General features: G+C 50.7%; 1 protein-coding gene across 1 annotated transcript in view; it reads right to left on the reverse strand.

Moving 5' to 3' along the window:
• The window catches only part of TMEM132E (transmembrane protein 132E), a 57942-nt gene that overhangs the window by 14081 nt on the left and 24388 nt on the right, over positions 1 to 19473 (reverse strand).

The raw sequence follows: 19473 nt of genomic DNA on the forward strand, positions 1-19473 counted from the left end.
CTGCCCCTTATCCTTCCTCCCTGCTCCCATTCTGGCCTTACTCCTGTCGCTATGACGACACACCACTGGCCAACAGGGTCTCCCCTCCTCCCTGGCATTCTCCTCCCCCACACAGCAGCCAGAGTGTTTTTTCTCCTGGACACAAATCAGACATTGTTGCCCCCCTCCCAGCTCAAAACTTATTGGACACTGTCAAGGAACAGGAAGGACCCAAGTGGAGGCTTGAGGTTTGAAATCTTATTTTGGATCTCCCCAAGAACCTCCCGAGTCACATTCCTCAACTGTAAAATCAGGACAATGATAACAGTGATGCTGGTGTCGCAGGAGGCTGTGTTGTCATTTGTTTTGTTTCTGAGAATCAAATAAGAAAGCACTCTATAAATTGTGCAACACAATGCAAATGTGTATATATCAAAGAAGCTCTCCCATCTGCTTACAGAATAAAACGCAAACTCACTTTTTTACCTGAGCGTGACATTCAGGGCCCCCTACACAAAGCATCAGGATCCTTTTTCTCCTAGGACTCCTCCTCCCAGTCCCCTGCTGGTGGCTTAACTGGACAACTCACTGACCTTCACACTCACAGATGCTGCTTTATCTCCCCTCCTTTGCTCATGCTGCACCCTTCGCATTAGATTCTCTCCTTTCTTATTTGTGCACATCCAAATCTGAATTTTCCTCCAGGGTCCAGCTTCAATGCCACCTCCTCCATGAAGCCCTCCAAGATGTACCCTCAACTCCTGGGAGTTTCCTCAGAGCTTTGTCCTTCTCTGAGGGGACCTCCCATCCTGCCTTGTGTAGGAGTTGTTACCTACCTGGCCTTGCACCAAGAAAGCCTTCAACAAATCATGGCTGATCAACACTGAGTGATCTGCAGAGACCTATGTCCCAAAGAGGAGACTCCTAGTCAGTACTAGACATTACTTGCAGTTTATGCATATTTATCATTTTACCACTGTCAATTAAACCTTGGCAGTTTCACAAACTTTCACATCCAGTTCCTTGCAAAAGCAGTGAACTAAAAATTCCCTGCTCTTGGGGCTCTGGTCTCAATATCCTTTAAAACAAAATCTGCAGTAATCTTCCTCATTCAAAAAATAAGGCAACAGGCTTGGGGTATGACAAAGGCCGTTGGGGTCAGTTGTTTTAAGAGGCGTGGCACGTGCTCTCACCACTTCTCCTGTGGCATGCTCGGGAGGACCTGAGCAGCCCTTAGGACCAAGTGGGGAAATCATTGGCAAGAAATGCTGGGAACTGATGGTGGGGTGGGGGTGTGCAGCAGAGTCCAAATGAGGACAGGAAGTTGTTTGCAGAGACGGTGAGAGCCTTTCTGGCTGGTGCCTGAGGTCTCATAATGTGTCCCTGCAGCCTGGGGAATGCTGGCCCCGAAGCTGACTATGGAAATGCAGGATCCACATTTGGACCCTGCTTTGGAAGCAGCAGCAAGCAGGCGAACCAACCAGCTTTGGGACTCAAGTGCAAGGCCTCTCTCTGCCCCAGACTCACTGTGCAAGTTGCTTTCCATTTTGAGCCTCAGTTTCCACCTCTAAAGTTGCGGTGGTGACATCAGTCCCTCCCCCTCGCAGGGACATTGAGAGTAGCTGAAAGACCAAGAACAGGACATCCTCTGGGACCTGCAGAGCCGCTCAGGGCAGGAGCACTGCTGCATGTATGCGGAGGTACAGGGCCTTTGAGTGCTGGGGTCAAGGTGGGGCCCCACGCTCCTCCCTCTAGGCTGGGAGAAGTGCAGCTGCGGTCAGTGAGCTCTCAGTGCTCACTATCCAGGCTGCAGAGGTACAAGGTGGTGGGGGGGACTAGCCCTGCCTTTGTTATCCATCCCCTGGAGACCCCAGAGCTGCTAAGTGGCACTTAGTCCCCTTTGCCCTCTCTTACTGTTCCAACTTCACGACTGACCATCTGGATTCCTTGGAGGCACAGCAGAGGCAGAGACCACCAGATGGGCACCGGACTCAGAGGGGCATGAAGGAAGGGATTGGGGAAGTGTGACTGCATCCACCACCTGAATCCCCTCACCCCGCTGGGGGAGGAGCTGGTCTAGCAAAACCAAGATCCTGGATCATCCAAACCATCTGCTGTTCTTGGAATATGCTGAGAAAATATTTCTACCCCAGGGCCTTTGCATTGCCATTCCTCCTGCCTTGAATTTTCTCCCCTTGATATTCACATGTTTCTCTCCCCCTCTCTTTTTTTTCTCTCTCTCTCATCAATCTTTGTTTAGGGACATCTTCCTGATCATTTATCTAAAGTAGCGCTGTCTTTCCCCCATCCCTGCCGCTGATCTCTCTCTATCCATTTTCCTGTTTCATTTTCTTCATAGCACTTACCACCACTTAACTCTATATTATATGCATGTGTCTGTTTCTGCCAACTAGAAATTAAGTTCCATGGGGGCACAGACAGGGCTTTGCTTCCTGCTCTATTTTAGTGCTTACAACATGGCCTGGCACATAGCAGGCCCTCAATACATTTTTGTTGAAAGAATGAAATTCTCTGAATGAACAGCGCAGCACTGACTGGGATGCTGTGGGGGTAATGAGTTTCTTGTCAATGGGGCATCCAAGAGGAGACTGGGTGGCCACTGAGGGGAGGGCTCCTGGCACCAGGCCTAGGGGCTCTGGACCCTGTTAGCAACCTTGCAGATAAGAAAGCTGAGTTCCTGGAAGGGGAAGTAACCTGTATCAAGAAAACAGCTGGCATTCAGAAGAGGGAGCCAAAAAGCTGACATTAGGGCATTGCAATTTTTATATTTATGTCACTGTGGCCCACAGCAGCCTCTCCCATCACCACCATGAACCACTCCATCCTGCTGGGGCCCTATAGTCTCCTCAGCGGTGGAGCAGGGTGGGTCTCTGAGACGCTAGCACTAATCTATGCTCTCCCACTCACCTATTCTGGAGCTAAAAGGATCCTGCTTGATCTCTCTGGACCTCAGTTTTCCCTGGGAGGTGGGGAAGGCCCTTGAAGCCTTCTGGTGTGGCTGGAGAGGGAGGAGGTAAGACTGGTGGAATGAATAGATACATGGTCCGTCAAGTTTTCAGAGACACTAAGTGTGTGCTTGAGTGTACACATATATGTGTGCTAACCCGCACTCTGGCCTGCCTCTCAGCACAGAGCTCTGACCGCCAGACATCATGGAGCATGGCATGGGAGGAAAAGCTACTGGAAGGTTCCTTGAAGGAAGACAGATGTGGGGTGGGGAGAAGGGAGGCTGATTAACTTAGAGACTGAGGTCAGGCCAGGACTGGAGGTGGAAGAGGGGAGAGATCGGGGTGGAAGGCACTTCGTGGACCCACCTTGGACGCACAGCACTAAGGAGTGCCCATGCCCTCCAGACTGACCTGGGAGGACACACACACACACACACACACCCGCTGGCACCTGTCTGTCCCTCACCTCCATAGCAGGCTGCCCATAACAGTTCCGTAGGCCTGGTTCCGAACCCTGGCCCCACTGTGCCCCCAGGCTGCACTGCAGCTCTGTTTTGACCCCAGTTTGCCCTGCAGACCAGTTTGTCTGCTGCCTTCCTGTTGATGGCCTGGGCTCTGACTTGGTCTTCAGGCATTTGGGTCTGGCCCTGGGACCCTCTCCCTTGCTGCCATCTCCTGAGAAAAGGGGCTTCTCCATGTCTTCTCTGACTTATGGTGGGGTGTTACAGGCTGAACTGTGCCCTGCCCTTGAAATCTTAACCCTCAGTACCTCAAAATATGACAGTATTTGGAGACAGGATCCTTAAAGAGGCTACTAGGGTTTAAATTAAGCTGTGAGGGTGGGTCCTCATCCAATATGACCAGTGTCCTTATAAGAAGAGGTGAGGATGCAGACACACACAGAGCGATGTTGTGAAGACACAGGGAGAAGGCAGCCGTCTATGAGCCAGGAAGACAGCCCTCACCAGAAACCAATCCTGCTGACACCTTGACCCCAGACTTCCAGCCTCCAGAACTGTGAGAAAATAAATTTCTGTTAAGCCACCCAGGCTGTGGAACTTTGTCATGGCAGCCCTAGCAAACTGATACATGAGGATTGACTATTTCTGCCCCTCCTAGCCTCACTCAGATTCCCCAGTAAGATGTAGAGACACCATACGGCGGGGGGTGGCCGGGGGGGGGGGTGGGTGGGGAAGACAGGCTGGGATCATCCAGCTTTTGCACATGGGGATAACGATGATGCCTGAGGTATTCCGAGTTCTCTCCAGCATCCCCGACCCCTGCCAGACTGTGCCTAGCGAGAGACCCTTTCCATGTGAGCTGGACCAGCCCAGTTCTTCTCATAACCCAAAGAGACAAATACATGAATAGTGGTTTCACCATCCCGGCAGGAGGGTATCTGACCCAACAGGACCCAAGAGAAGACTTGCACATGGGAGGATGTGGGGGTTCCCTCATCCTTCCATGCCCAGCTCAAGCATCATCTCCTCCCTGAAGCCTTCTCTGATACCTCTCACAGCCACCATCCTAGGCAGACAGCCCCTCCTCCTCTCTGCTACTGCTCTGCTCTGGCCAGCTCTGACTCTGACAGATCAGGAGGAGCCTGGCCTTGGTACGAATGAAACGCACGTGATGTGGGAACTCTCATTAGTCACTTCTGTGATTGCTCCCCTAGGGCCATGAGACACTGGCTCCTGCGTCCCTGTGCCTGCACAGAGGTCTCTCAAGCCGTCTCCACCATTAGATGGCACATAGTTATTTTTCATACCTCTGCCTATCCAACTGAACTGGGATATGGGTGGACATTGGGGCTGGACCAGCTTTGCATAGTACAAGGTCAGCTGGCTGAAGGAGAGGTGATGACTTGGGCCCAGTGGGCCCTGAACACTGCCCTCCCTAACCACCAGGACAGGGCCTCTGTGTATAATACTATTGAACAGTTGGTATCTTGGACAAAGATGCCCAGCTCAAGTGGCACACAGCGGGTGCTTAACAAATGTCAATTCCATACCTTTCTGAGGCTGGGGGTACCTGCTCAGGCTTGCCCTAGGTGTCTAGGAGCACAGCAGGGGCCCTCTGCCTCTCCCAGACAACCTTCTCCCCAGGTGCAGAGGCAAGCCGCTACCTTACTGGGTGCATAAATGAATCTCTGTGAAAGCTAGGGCCAGGCAGCTTGGGGGTGGGGGCCCCCCGACCATCTCCCTGCTTCTAATCAAGATCAGATGCCTCCTACTTCTACCTCTAATTGTCTCCAAATTAAAACTAATCTCTTGCAAATCAGAAAAAAAATTGTCATTAGCTTTGGTGAGTTTGTGGTTCAGGGGCACAGCAGGTATGCCAGCAGGGCTGGAGGGTGCTGGGCTGTGCTGGGAGGGAGCTTGGCCTGCTCACCTGTGTGTGTGTGCACACGCACATGCATCCACACCAGATGTCAGTGTTTAGGGATCCGTTAGCACTTGCTCCTGGGTTTGCCTGAATATAGAAATCAACCAGAGCAAACAAAACAACAGCAGACAACGCCTAAGGAAGGGCCCAGGCTTATACAGTCAGAATTTCCAGGGGACAGGCCTGATATCCGTATGTTTATGAAGCATCCCAGGCATTATTATCATGGCAGATGCTTGGATCACAGCGCTAAGTAGGAAGGGTTGGTGAAGACACTGAAGAGGCTGTGTTGCATAGCGTAACGTTGGCGCTGTTGATAGTTAATGATGACAAGTACCCAGAGCTTAGAACAATGCCTGGTCCATATAGATGTGAAACACATCTTTTTATCAAATCTATGAATGAATGAATGAATGAGAGGGGGCATGAGCCATGATTAGTGCCAGTGGTGAGAATTCCAGGTCCCATGTGGTCCATGATGAAGAGGCCAGAAATAGCCTCTGCCCAGTGACCCCACCCCAACCCAGACTTGGAGGACCACAGGAGTGGTATAACCTAAGGAAGTGGGAGGGACTGGCCCTGGGGAAACACCCCCAACCCAGGAGGGCTGCAGCGGAGGAAGCTGAGGCCCAGGGTACAAAGAAGAGGGCTCTGAACTGGGAGGAAGGATGCCTGGGTTTCAGGCCTGCTCTTCCTTGGCTAATTGGCAAGTCTGACCTAGCAGGTCATTTCTGCTCTCCAGGGCCGTATTTCCCCATAGGCAAATGGGGAATTATTAGCCCATGATACCAAATCGTTCCTGTGGAGCAGAGTGTCGCAGTAGGAAAAACCTAGGTCTTGAGAAAGATGTTTCATTTTTAAAATAATCAGTGATACCCGGTGTTAGCAAGGGGCTAAAGAACTGGTGCATTCCTCTGTCCTCCTGGTGGAGGGTGAACTAGGCAAGCTTTCTAGAAACCAATTACAAGATAGGTTTTAAAGGTCTTAAAACTGTCCATGCTCTTTGACCCAAGAAATTCCACTTTGGGAATCTAATAAACAAAAATCTGCTCAAAGATTTACAAATGTTGGCTGGGCATGGTGGCTTACTCCTATAATTTCAGCACTTTGGGAGGCTCAGGAGGGAGTATGGCTTGAGACCAGGAGTTTGAGACCGGCTTTGGACAACAAAAGGAGATCCCCTCCCTCCCAAAAAAAAAAAAAAAAAAAAAAAAAAAAAAAAAAATCACCAGGCATGGACCTGTGGTCCCAACTACTTGGGAGACTGAGGCAGGAGGATCATTTGAGCCTAGAAGTTCAAGGCTGCAGTGAGCTATGATCATGCCACTGCACTCCAGCCTGGCCAACAGAGTGAGACCCTATCTCTAAAACAAACAAATAGAAAACAAAAAAATTTACATAGATGTTCACTGTAATGCCAGGTTTACCAGTAAAAAATTAGAAACGACCTAAATGTCAAAAGCAGAGTTACATTAAATAAATGCAAATGCATGAAAATGGATATATGCAGCCATTGTAGATCAAGTTTTCAAGACAAATATTTACTTGAATGGGAAAATGTTCACAAAACAGTGCAAATTAACAAAGCAGGGCATTAAACTGACTATATAACATAATACCAATTTTCTATACAAAGATGTAAACACTGGGAAGAAATGTATCAAAATGCTAATGGTGATTATCTATAGGGAGTGGGGATTATGGATGATTGCTATTTTTTACTTTATGTTTTTATGTATTTTCCAGTTGTCTGCAATGAACACACATTGCTTGTAAAATTAGGAAGGAAACAATAACTGCCATTAAAATAAGCGAAAGTGTTTGAAGTTGTTCCAAGAATTTCTTTTTTTTTTTAAGAGAAAATTCTAAAAAAAAAAAAAAAGAAGAAAGAACCTGTTTGGCTTTGGAGTCACATAAACTCTCACTCAAATCCCAGCTCTAACATAGCTGTGTGTCCTTGGGCAAGTTACTTAACATCTCAGAGCCTTGATTTCCATACCTGTGAAATGAAGACCTTAGAACTTATTTCATAGAGTTGTGATTAAATAAGCAAATTGTTTGATGTAATTTCTGGTACAAAGTTGGTGCTCAGTGTTCATTCGTTCGTTCGTTCATTCATTCATTCATCCAACATTTATTGGTTATTTAGTTCTCAGAGGTGGTAAGTGCTGACCTGTTTTTCTCCTGCACTTGATGCATTGTCTGGCTTATGCAGGTCTTCTGCCGAGGTTGGTTAAGTCAAAATAAGACAAGTACAGAGATGACAGGTACATGGAGCAGTGTCCCAAAGGCCTCCAAAGAAGCACCGAGGCTGGAAGGAGTGCCAGCTGTTGAGGGGCCCTAGTATTCGGCCCAGAAAGCTTTGTCACTGATCTGCTGTGTAACCTTGGGCAGTTTCTTTCCTCTCTCCGGGCCTCAGCTTCTTTCTTTGGGAGAAGAGGATAGTCCCTGCTCTGCATGCCACATGGGTGACCTAGAAGTGGGTAGGGGTTATGTCTGCAGGGAGTTCTGGACTAGGTAGCAGTCAGCTGGCTGAAGAAGAGGTGATGACTTGGGCCAGGTGGGCCCTGAACACTGCCCTCCCTAACCACCAGGACAGGGCCTCTATGTATAATACTATTGAACAGTTGGTGTCTTGGACAAAGATGCACAGCTCAAGGAGCAAGCAGAGGTTAAAACCCAGCCCCAGCTCTGCTCACCAAGCCCAGTGCCTCGCGAAGGGCTGCTTCTGTATCTTTCTAAGATACACAAAGATACCATATAAGCTGGTCCCCACAGGCATGTCCCCACACCAGGCTGGAGGTGCAGGAAACCACACTGGGCCAGCGGGGTGAAGAGGGGCCCAGCCCAGAGACAGAGGAATGAGTGCCTTCCTGAGGTCTGAGGTCTGAGGGAGATGTCCACCCCATCCCCAGCCCTGTAGCACCTCCCTCCTCCAAAGCAGCTCAAACCATCCCCACCACAAAGTTGCAAACCCCATCTCTAGGATCAGCCTGGGTGCTCCTCTGGCACAGGCTAGTGGCTCTTTCGTCAACCTGGAGGCTCCACTTTTCTCTCCCCGCTGTACTCCCAACACTGAGTGCCTCTGGGTGACTGCAGCCTGGGCTGGTCTGGGAGCAGCAGGAGCCCCAGAGCAAGGACATGCAGCCTGGGAATACGTAATCGCTGACTCCATGCTGTGGCCACTCCCCCAGTGGGTGGGTGGGAGGAAGAGCCACTGAAGTCACCAGCAGCCAGCATCCCCAAGATGGCTCTTGCCCACTCCCTGGCAGGTTGTAAATCCTGGAGAGGCAGCTTCCCAGTACTGTCATCCACCCCACCCCCATGCCTGACTGGAACCCAATGTTGGAATAAAAGTCAGCTGTGGGGAGGGGCCAGCAGGAGGGACGCCCCTCCTCCACTTTGCCCTCAATCCCCTCCCAGGAGACCTCCTGCCTGCTGACTCCCAGCAGCTCTGGTTTCCTGCCATCTGCCTGGGAACTCCCCATCTCTTAGCTGAAGGGATGTCAGGTTCCCTCCCCTACGCCTCACAGATGAGAAAGAAGGGTCACAAAGGTTTGGGTCGGGCTGGCTCTGTCATTTATTAGCTGTGTGATCATGGGCAAGTGGCTTCACATCCCCCACCTCAGTTTCCTAAACCGTACAATGGAGTGAGAATAGCCCCTTTTTCACTGACTTGCTTTGCTGACAAAATGCCTACGTTACGAGATTACCTGGGAAATATTTCAGCAGTGCCTGGCACACAGATGGCCCTCTTTAAATATTAGCTATTCTCTGAGCATTATCATCATCATCATTAAATGGATCCCCACATGGCCTCCTGAGTCAGGAGGCAGAGATCCTCCAAGACCCAGCGACCGACTCCCCTCTATCCTGTGTGTGAACCCAGTGCCAATCCTCCTGTGCTCTGACTGGGGCTCCACTTGCCTGCCGCTAAGGGTGGAAATCCTGCTGTTTTTTTCAATCCCTGGCACCTAGCACAGAGCCTCGCACATGGTCTGTGCTGAACAGAGGACTGTCGAGTGAATGAATGAGTGAAGGAATGACTGGGATGGCCCTGGGAGGTGGTTGTGGTTGTGCCTGCTAACACACACACACACACAAACACACACACACACACACATGATCTGTGCCAGTCGTCCCCTTGCAGGCACCCCTGCTGTACCCCATCCTGGGACATCTATCTTAAACTGGCCACTCCTTTTGCTCCCTCAGCCTAAAACAGGACCAAGGCTGCTGCTCAGTGTGACTTCCTCATTTTTGAGAGGAAGGAAAGAAAGAAATCAGAGAGACCTAGGTAGAGAAATTGGGGAGGGGGGTACTAAACCACAGACTGGTGAGTGAAAGAATGAGTCAAGTTCAGCTAACTTGGGGGCTAGGTCTGCTTCCCAAAAGCCTGAAGGAGGACCAGGGTACCAGAAGGACAGGTGGCCATGAGACCCCAAGAAGCTGCCACCAGGACAGCCCCTGAACTGGCCTCCTAGTCCTGCTCCTGAGGAAACCTAGGCCCAGGGAGGGAAGTCTTGCTCAAAACATACAGCAAGGTAGTAGGAGAGACTTACTGAAAACCAGGGCCCTTGTTTCCCAGTTCCCTGCTAGTCTCAGGGGTACCTTCCTCTGGCCCCTGGAGCCTTGTCACCTATGAGGAAGCAATCCCAAGAGGAGGCCAAGGAAAAGTTTCCTGGTTTTGGGAGATCAGCTGGGCCAGGGTCCCTCCCTTCCTCTCCAGCCTCTGCTCCCATGGGATCCTGTAAACTGCACATGGCGCTGAGGGGCAGGGCCTCGGGGCACATGATAGAGAAGGAGGGTGAGAAGGAGCAGCGCAGGACAGGGTGATGTGGATCTCTGGGGACAGGGACTACAATATATACAACTCAGGCTGGTGTCCCTGGGCTGGAGGGGTCCCAAGGCAGGAGGGGCTTGGAGTTTGGAGGCCCAGTTGTTGCACAGAGAGTCCAGGCAGAGGAGGGATATCAGATGTAGGGACAGAAGCTCTGGCCCTTCCAAGTGCACAATGACCCCACGCCCTCTGCAGTACCTGCTCTGTGAGCCTGTCCTGCAAGTTGTGAGCCTGTGTCTATTAGTCTGTCTGCATCTGTGATTTCAGGATCAGGACCAGAGACATCAACAGGCTTATGAAGACAAGAAAGGCCTTGTACTTCCATTCAAGTATCGCTTACCCCTGGGAACAGTTCCTTTACTTCTGAAACACTGGAGGGACTCCATCCTCATCCTTACCCCAGCAGCGACCTGCAGGGCAAACCCTTGGCCCTAGACCTCAGTCTGCTCAGCTGTGATGGGCTCTGATGTGAGGTCCCTTTTGTAATAGAAAGGGCTGCGCGGGGGTCTCAGGGATGTAGGAATAGGGGTCAGGAGGTTTATTTGTCACCAGGTCTGGAGTTGGCCAGTGGCTGTGCAGCTAGAGACAAAAGGACACTGCTGAAGAGCCTCTTGCTCTTAGTGGAAAAGATACTGCCCCATGCTCGATCCAGGCCACATGAAACAGAGGGCTGTCTGCTCCAGTCAGCACGCTGAGAGCCCTCACCTTCACCCCCAAGCACCCTAGCCTCCTGTGGGGCCCAATTTCTTGGATCTCAGGATGACCACGAGGGAATGGGGGAATGAGGCAATGAGGGCACACTGATGTGCTCATGGGAGGCGTCTTTTGGAGACAACAGCCTGCCTTTGCCAGCCTAGTCCTCAGCCAAAGAGTGGGTTGTGGTTGGGGGCGGGGGTGTCAGGGAAGGCGGCAGCAAGGAGACAACCTCCAGAGGATCAGGCCCCAGGGAGAGGGTCTGAACTACCCCCTACAGTCATGCCAGACTGGAGAACTGCCACCAACCCCCCAGGGCCTGGAGCGCAGGCTTGACCTGCTCTGCTGGGCTACCCATGGAGGGCTGGGGAAGGACAGAGACACCCGAAATAAGGCAAGGGTGCAGAAGCTGGAGAGAAGGGCTGAGAACGGAGAGAGGGAGAGAAAGCTAGGGTTCAAAGGAAAGAGACGGGGGAGGCAGAGAAAGAGGTGACACAGAGAGGAAGGAACTAGGAGGTAAGGCTGGAGAGAGAAAATAGAGAAAAGCCTATCCTGGAGTAGGGGAAGGCGGTGGGGGTCTTGGGAACAGCTGGATGGAGTAGTAGTGAGGTAGGGCCAGGGCCAACCAAGGAGGCCCAGGAAGGAATCTGAACAAACCTGCACAGCCCTGGCCTGGGAACCCAGCCAGCGGAGCAGGAGCAGTGGGGGAGGGGAGTGCGGGGGAGGGGCTGCTCTCCCAGTTACACTAAATGGCTAATGTGCATTATCCTAATTATAGCGGAGCAAGCTGAGCCTTCCCACTGGCGCAGCCACCTGCATCTCATAATAAACAATTAGCTGCAAACAACGGAAAAAGAATGCAAGAACGTGTGTGTGCGTGTGTGTGTATGTGTGTGTGGAGAGAAACAAAGAATGTGTGAGTGCCACCATAGGCCTGCAGTGGGTAGAGAAGGGTTTCGAGCTGGGCCTTGGGAGGGGAGGCTCTGGGGTGAGCTGGGGAACCACATCACCCCTCCAGCCCAATCAGCCCTGGGCAAGGTAAGAGCTGCAACAAACAGCAGCCTTAGAGGTGTAAGGTGGGAGACATGGGGTCCCCCTAACATTTACAGGCTACCTCTGGAGCGCTAGGTACTGGCTGAGTGTCACCCCAACCTCACAATAACTCCAGGGAAACAGCATCTTTTTTCCCCCCAATGATGGAACCAAAGCTGAGAGGCTAAGAGCCTTGCCCAAAACACACAGCTGGGGATAGGCCCCACCGGCCCTCCTGATTTCCCTGGCCCTGGGCTCATTTCATGGGAGCAGTGAGCTTGGAAGTTGGGCACCAGGCGTGGAGATCCCCTGAGCTATGTTCCTAGACCTGAGCTGGAGGTGGGCTTGGTCATGAAGGTGGGACTTTCTCACTGCTCTGCTATGCACTTATGTGTGAATGATCTCTGATGTTTTGACAACATTCCTGAGACCGGGACCACCTTCTGATCCCTGTTTTAACTAAGGCCTAGAAAAGGGAAGATACTTGTTTGAGATCCCAGAGGTTTAGTGGCAGAGAGTGGGCTTTGGAACTAACACTCCTGCCCCTGGGTGGGGGCTCTGCCAGGGCTCCACAATTGGGTCCCGTAAGCCAAGGCGCCTGCTGGAAAAGCCAGGGCATTTCCAAATGGGGAGGAGAGTGAAGCAACAGCAGAGCACATTCCAAGCCCCTCTGGGCACCTGCCCCTTGAGGAGGAGCCTGCTTTCCTCAGCCCTGAATTGACCCCTTCCTTTCTGTGCTTAGTCTTTGAGTCTTAGCTTGCTTTCCCTGACTCAGTTACACGCTCTTTACTTTCCTAGTGTCTTCAGTGGCCTCCAACTCAGGACCAGCTCACATGAAGCCTAGAGAATTGGGTGGCTGGGAAGGAAAGCCCCCCTCCTGACCTGGTCTCCAGGCAGCAGGTGTGTGTGCGTTGAGAGTGGGGCAGACTCTGGGGGCCTAGAGTACTGCCACCTGCCAGAGGTGACTTGGGCCTCAGTTCGCCACCTGTGGAATGAGTAGGCTGACCAACTTGTCCTGGTTTGCCTGAGACTATTACAGGTTTAATAATAGACTCTAGATCCCAGGCCAACTGGGACAGTTAGTCGCCCTCAGAACAAGGCTAACCTCCCTTCTCTGCCCCCATAGAGTGGTGAGAAGGCCCAGAAAGAGACCCGCAAAGTGTGCAGAGGTGACTGGGGACTGGGCCAGTTTCTTATGTTGGGGGTGGAGGACGGAAGCCCCTGGAATCATCACCTTGAATTCAAGACACTTAGTCTTTGAACCTCAGCTTCCCTATCTACAAAATAGGGCCAACAAAACCTACTAACACACACTTGTTGTGGAGTGAATATGGGAATCCAGGCAGAGTGCTTCTCCTGGACCCTGGCTCACATGTGACATCCCCACTCTCCAGCTGCCTGGTCTTCCCCACAGAGTCCTCCCTGATGGGCTCTTCCCTGTTCTAACCACACTCCAAGCCTACGCCTTATTATACTTGGTTTATCTTGGCACCATATTGATTGATTGACAGTTGTCTGACTGCTGCTTCATCAGCACTTCTAACTCAGTGCTGGAAAGGGGCTTTCAAGACTCTGGTTCAAAACACTCAGTTTCCAGAAAAGACCAAGGTCCAGAGAGGAAAAAAAACCTGCCCAAGATCTCACAGCTCTCTCCTCTCCCATCCGCCACTCTGTCTCATTGTAGCTCATTTCTCATCTCTGAGGGCTGCTTATCCTCCTATTTCCCAATCCAACTTTTCTACAAGTGTTTCCTTTGTCCCACAGTACTTGGCATCATCTACTCCTGCCTGCTGTTGAATTCTCTTCTCCTACTCCCCAACTCACACCCCAGGTCTGGGCATTTCCAGCCATGCTCTTTCTGCCTCTGTGCCTTTGCACATGCTGTTCCCTCTGTCTGCTGTGTTGTTCCTCACACATTCCACCTGGTAGGTGTTGAGACAAGAATAAAAAATTCCAGGCAGCAGTTTCACATGACTAGAGGCTATGGGCTGATAGGACCCTGAAAAACAGGGTGTGAATCAAGTTGGCTAAGACCGACTGGACCCAATATGGCACTGGATTTGATCTAGGTTACACCTAGGACCTCATTATCCGCTCATTAACACACTAAATCACATACCCACCAGTGCCATGACAGTTCTGAGAACTTCCATATTTGGTATAAAAATGAGTAGCACCACAGTTCCAAGAAATCTCCACTTTTTCAGGAGTTTTCATGAATATTCTACCTCTCAGTTATAGAAATCCATAAAGGTAGCAGCCCCAGCCCACTTGCATGACTCTCTTTAGTATGCTCCCGCTCCCTGTTCTTGAGTGTGCACTTCTCCCTTTGCAATAAATCTTCGTGATTTCACTATTATTTGACTCATCCTTGAATTCATTCTCACAACAGTGTCAAGAGCCTGGACACCAGCTGGTTTCCACCGGCATCTGAGGACCTCCCTCAGCCCACCAGTATCAGTGTCACATGTCCTTTAACTTCTCCCAGCATCACCTCCTCTTTGAAGCCTTCCTTGACCACTCCACAAGGCTGGGTTAGGCAGGATTCTGGGCTGCTCACATCTATCAGTCTGTATTTTTTTCTCTACATTGCAACTGTCAGTTTGCATGTTTTGCTTTCTCTTAGATGGAGGCCCTGCTGCGGGCAGAGACCAGGCCTTTCACCATGCAGCCTGACTACCTAATACAATACAGTGTAACTGACACGCAGTAAAGATATATAACAAATAAATATTTATTCAGCCCCTTCTCTGCACCAGACCCTGCTGGGAACTGCCAGGGAGACGGAGATAAAGACGATAGTTTCTGCCCTTAAGGAATTTGCTGGCTAACAGGGAGACCAGACAAGTACATAAATAACCATGCTAAAAGGTAGGAAGTGCTGCTAGGCTTCGGAGGAGCACAGAGCTCCCTGAGCATTCTAAGAGCCAGATGCCTACATAAGAAACGCTTTCAACGGGATGAGTCATTTGAATAGTAAGATCTTGAAGAATGGGTAGAAACTCGAGAACTGATTGGGTATGGTGGGACCTGGGTGGGGGGCAGGGATGGAGGGAACAGAGTGGCAACTGGGGTCCAGGAATTAAAGGCAGGTTTGGATTGAGTGGCATGGAAGAGGGAAAGCACAGAGATGGGGCTGGACCGGCAGGTTAATTAACACCGAGAACAAAAGGCTTTGAATGCTAGGCTAAGGAGTCTGTGGATTTTATCCCAGGGGTTTTGAAACTGTACTCCTTAGAGCCCTGGGACTCTGCAGAGGAGTCCCGGGTCCCAGGGTCAGCTTTTGTTGTTTTAATTTTTCACATAGACTGTCGGAAAAATAATAGATACTATGCCTTTAAAAGTTTCCCCATTGGGAGCCTTTAGGGTTCTTGAGCAGGGGAATGAGACCACGAGGTGGTGCTTGTCTTTGTCTCCTCCACATCCACACATACTACACACACTTGGACAGCAGGGCCAAGACAGGGGAGGCAGATAGAGCTGCCGTTCCACGGGGCTGGTGCGCAGAGCGAGAGGCAGGTGCTGTAATTAAGTTCTCCAGCTCAAGTTATCTCAGCAATCTGTCAGGTCCTGGGGAGGAAAGAACTCCCCTGCCCTGGCTCTGCTCAGGGGCAGCCACCACTCCCCTTATCTGATGACCTCATAGCTGTGTTCCTCTTCCTCCCCACCCGTCCCCATCTCACTTCACTTCCATCCATCTCATCCTCTTTCTCACATTCCTCGCCCTTCCTGGGGCCTTACCCAAGCTCTGCAAGGAAGGTTCAGGAAAGGCAGGGCAGCCGGAGGTTTCTCTCTTCCAGGCCACATACAGAACTGAACACAGACATTCTTCAGAAACCCCTGAAACTCCATACTCAAAACATGCTTTCCTCACATCTGCTTAATGTGATTCACCCCATTTTACAAGATTCTGAAATCCCACCTCCTCTAGGAAGACTGTCCTGACTGCTGTAGAGCCAGGCTGGTTAAAAGGTTTTTCTCTCTCATGCCAAGGAGTCTGAGATGAGGAATGATTCAGGATCTGAGTCCAAACTCAGAGGAAGAAGACAGCCATGACTGATTAAGGCTGCCTGCTGCAAGTACTGGGTGGGAAACAGGGGCCTCCGTGTCATAGCTTTACTGTCCTTACCCTTCTGACTACAATAATCAGATGGGGTATTGGGCTGGACATTTTTAAGGTTCCCTATGAGGCCACACAAGAGCAGATGATATTGACATCTTCTTCAATGCTAAGGCCACCTGCTCCCCTGTCTCTGCTAAAAAGATGCCTTACGTGGTTTGAACGGTCCACGGCTGGGTCTTGCTGCCAAGCCCCTCCATCCTGATTTCTGAGAGGAAGAGACAAGAAGGCAAATAACAGAGTCATATTCCCAACAGTTCGTTGCCCACTCCAACATGGTGTAAGTGTACAGTCCCACTTGGAAGGACAAGGTTTTAATTTCACGAGTGCAGATGTGCTGAGTGCTAATTCCATCCTGGGTTGCATAATGAACAATAGTAACAATGGCCACAGCACCATTCGCTGAGTTCTTGCATGTGCTGAGTGGTTTATGTATTCTACCTTCCATTCCCCCATGAGAATATGCATCCATCTTCTCAACTGTATACAAAAAGACACTGCAGCTTAGCTATGTGCAAGATCATCGCTAATAGATGATGGATCTGGAACTCAAACACAGGTGTGACTAGCACCAAGGCATCTGCAGAGCGTCCTGGGGAAGGGTGACATTGTGACGTAATAAGAAATATATATTTGGTTTTCACCCCTGTGCCTGACACAGAGCTCCTAAAACCCTTGGAATTTCTGAGTGATAGAGGTGAGAGCAGCATCTTTTGTTATTCGTGATAAGCCCCTTTCAACCAAACCTGAGTTTATGCTAATGGGGTGACTCCAGGAGGCTGTAGCTGGTTGCCAGGGAAACCAGCTTGTGATTAGAAGGTTGAAACCTTCAGCCCCACTCCCTGACCTCCAAGGAGGGGACAGGGGCTGGAGACTGAGCCAATCAACAATGGCCAGTGATTGAATCAATCACGCCTACATAATGGAACCTTCATTGAAATCCTACCTAAACTACGGGGTTTGGAGGTCTCCCAGGTTGGTGAACAATATATCCATCTGCTGGTAAGGTGGTACACCCCAGCTTCAGGGGGACAGAAGCTCCTGCACTCCGGACCTTTTCAGACCTCACCCTATGTATCTCTTCATTTGATGGTTCATTGTATCCTTTATAATAAACCGGTAAATAGTTTTTTTTTTTTTTTAAAAAAAGGTTTTCCTGAGTTCTTTGAGCCAGAGTAGTAAATTATTGAACTTGAGGAAGGGGTCCTGGGAATCCCCAACGTAGCTGAGTCAGACAGAAGTGTGGTACCTGGGCACTCAATACTTGCAACTGGCATCTGAAATGGGCGGTGGTCTTGTGGGACTGAGCCTTTAACCTGTGGAGTCTGTGCTAACTCCAGGCAGTTAATATCGAAAACTGAATTGTGGACACCCATTTCGTGCCCACAGAGAACTGGAGAATTGCTTGGTGTGAGGAATAAAATCCTGCACATTTGGTGTCTGAAATGTTGTGAAAAGAGGAGCGGGATTTTCCTGTGGGAAGAGATTTGTTTGTTGCTGCAGGAAGAATAGGGGTCCTCCCCAAATCAACCCTGGTTCTCCGGTCCTTCTCTGCCTGAGCACATGTCACCTCGCACCATGTTGCCATGTCTGTCTCCCCTGTGGTCTCTGGACCCCTTGAGGAGGTGCACAGTGGCCCTATCTCTGTATCCCTGGTCCACAGCTTTTACATAGTAAGTTCTCCTTAAATATTGTTGGAGCTAAGATCAGTAAAGAAAAATTTGGGGAAGGCTGTCTTGGAACTAAAAATAGGTTAGTAATTTCTCAGGGTCAGAGCTGTCCAGTAACGGAAGGAGCTGCCTTGTAGCGTACTGAGCTCCCTGTTCCAGGAAGGATCCCAGCCACCTGAAGCTGATTGATTCCCATCAGGGATGCCGTACAGCAGCTGATTGGCCTGGATGATTTTCCAGCTGTGAGATTCTGGGAGGCTGCCATTCTTCAGAGTTGCTGCCTGCTGTGTGGAAGGCGGAGGAGGAACGGAAGGAGGCCAGGAAAGGAGGAAAGAGAGAGCCAGTGAGTGGGGAGAGGAGGGCCTCTGTACTGTTTTATGGGCAGAGGAAGTGCAACCAGGCAGGGCACACAGGGTCGGAGCTGGGAAAACTGAAACAGCCATGTCTCTCTGCTCATTAATGGAGGTTCTGGGTTCAGGATTGGCACAGCACCGCCCCAGCCCCAGGTGGCCCAGCTTCTCCAACTTGCCAGGGGACCTACATAAGAATCATGGTCTGAGAATGAGACTGGGCTCATGTCTCCCTAAGCACCCCTCGTCCAGGGACTGGGCTTCCCAGAAGTCCGTGAGGGCGAAGGAGAGGTAGAGCTGTGGGGCAGAACAAATCTGGAACTCGGAGCATGTGTGCTTCTCCTGGTTCTGCCCAGCTCTTGCTTTGTGGTTTGGATAAGTCTCTTCCCCTCCCTGGGCCTCAGTTTCTATGCTTGTGACTTCTCAGGCCCTTTCCAGTTCTGACTTCTGGACTACTCTCTTCCTGTGTGGTAGACTGAATATCAGTCTCAATCTTTTATTTTTTTTATTTTTATTTATTTATTTTTTGAGATGGAGTTTCGCTCTTGTTGCCAAGGCTGGAGTGCCATGGTGCGATCTCGGCTCACTGCAACCTCTGCCTCCCAGGTTCAAGTGATTCTCCTGCCTCAGCCTCTCGAGTAGCTGGGATTACAGGCGCTCACCACCATGCCCAGCTAATTTTTTGTATTTTTAGTAGAGACGGGGTTTCACCATGTTGACCAGGCTGGTCTAGAACTCCTGACCTCAGGTGATCCACGCGCCTCAGCCTCCCAAAATGCTAGGATTACAGGCGTGAGCCACTGCGCCCAACCCGGTCTCAATTCTTCACATTGCTCTGGAATAGTATGACATAGCCACACTCTTGCCATGGCCCTGTGGTGGGTGGAATCTACTTCTCCACCTCCTGAATTGAGGCTCAGTCATGTGACTTGCTTTAGTGGGTGAGATTTTAGCAAATGGGATGGATGTAGAGGTTGGAAACGTGCTCGCACAACTGGGCCTTTTCGCCACGAGAAGAATATACCTCAAGTAGTGTCGGTTCTAAAGAGGAGGAGAGAAGCATGAACAGACCAAGACCAAATCAGCAGCTGGGAGTCCAGCCGGCCAAACCCAGCCTAAAGCAGCCAAACCCCAGACATCTGTTCGACTCAGGAGAAATAAATGCTCACTGTTTCAGGCCAGGGGATTTGGGGGTGGTTTGTTATGTGGCATTATTGTAGTGATAGCAAATAAATCTTCTTTCCTAGATGCTTGGAATCCTGGTGCTGATGGTGGAGGCTTTGAAGGAAAACCTCAGCCCTTCCCCTGTCTGCAGGCAAGGCTATCGCTTAGGAGAGCCACAGGGCTGTTCCCTGTCTGTGTTCAGCCCAAGCGGGACAGCAGGGTGGGGTCAGGATGCTGTGATGCTGCGGATACTTGGGGGAGGCTGGCTCAG

The sequence above is a fragment of the Rhinopithecus bieti genome, unplaced genomic scaffold (genome assembly GCF_001698545.2).
Source record: "Rhinopithecus bieti isolate Rb0 unplaced genomic scaffold, ASM169854v2 scaffold_19652, whole genome shotgun sequence".
NCBI lineage: Eukaryota > Metazoa > Chordata > Mammalia > Primates > Cercopithecidae > Rhinopithecus > Rhinopithecus bieti.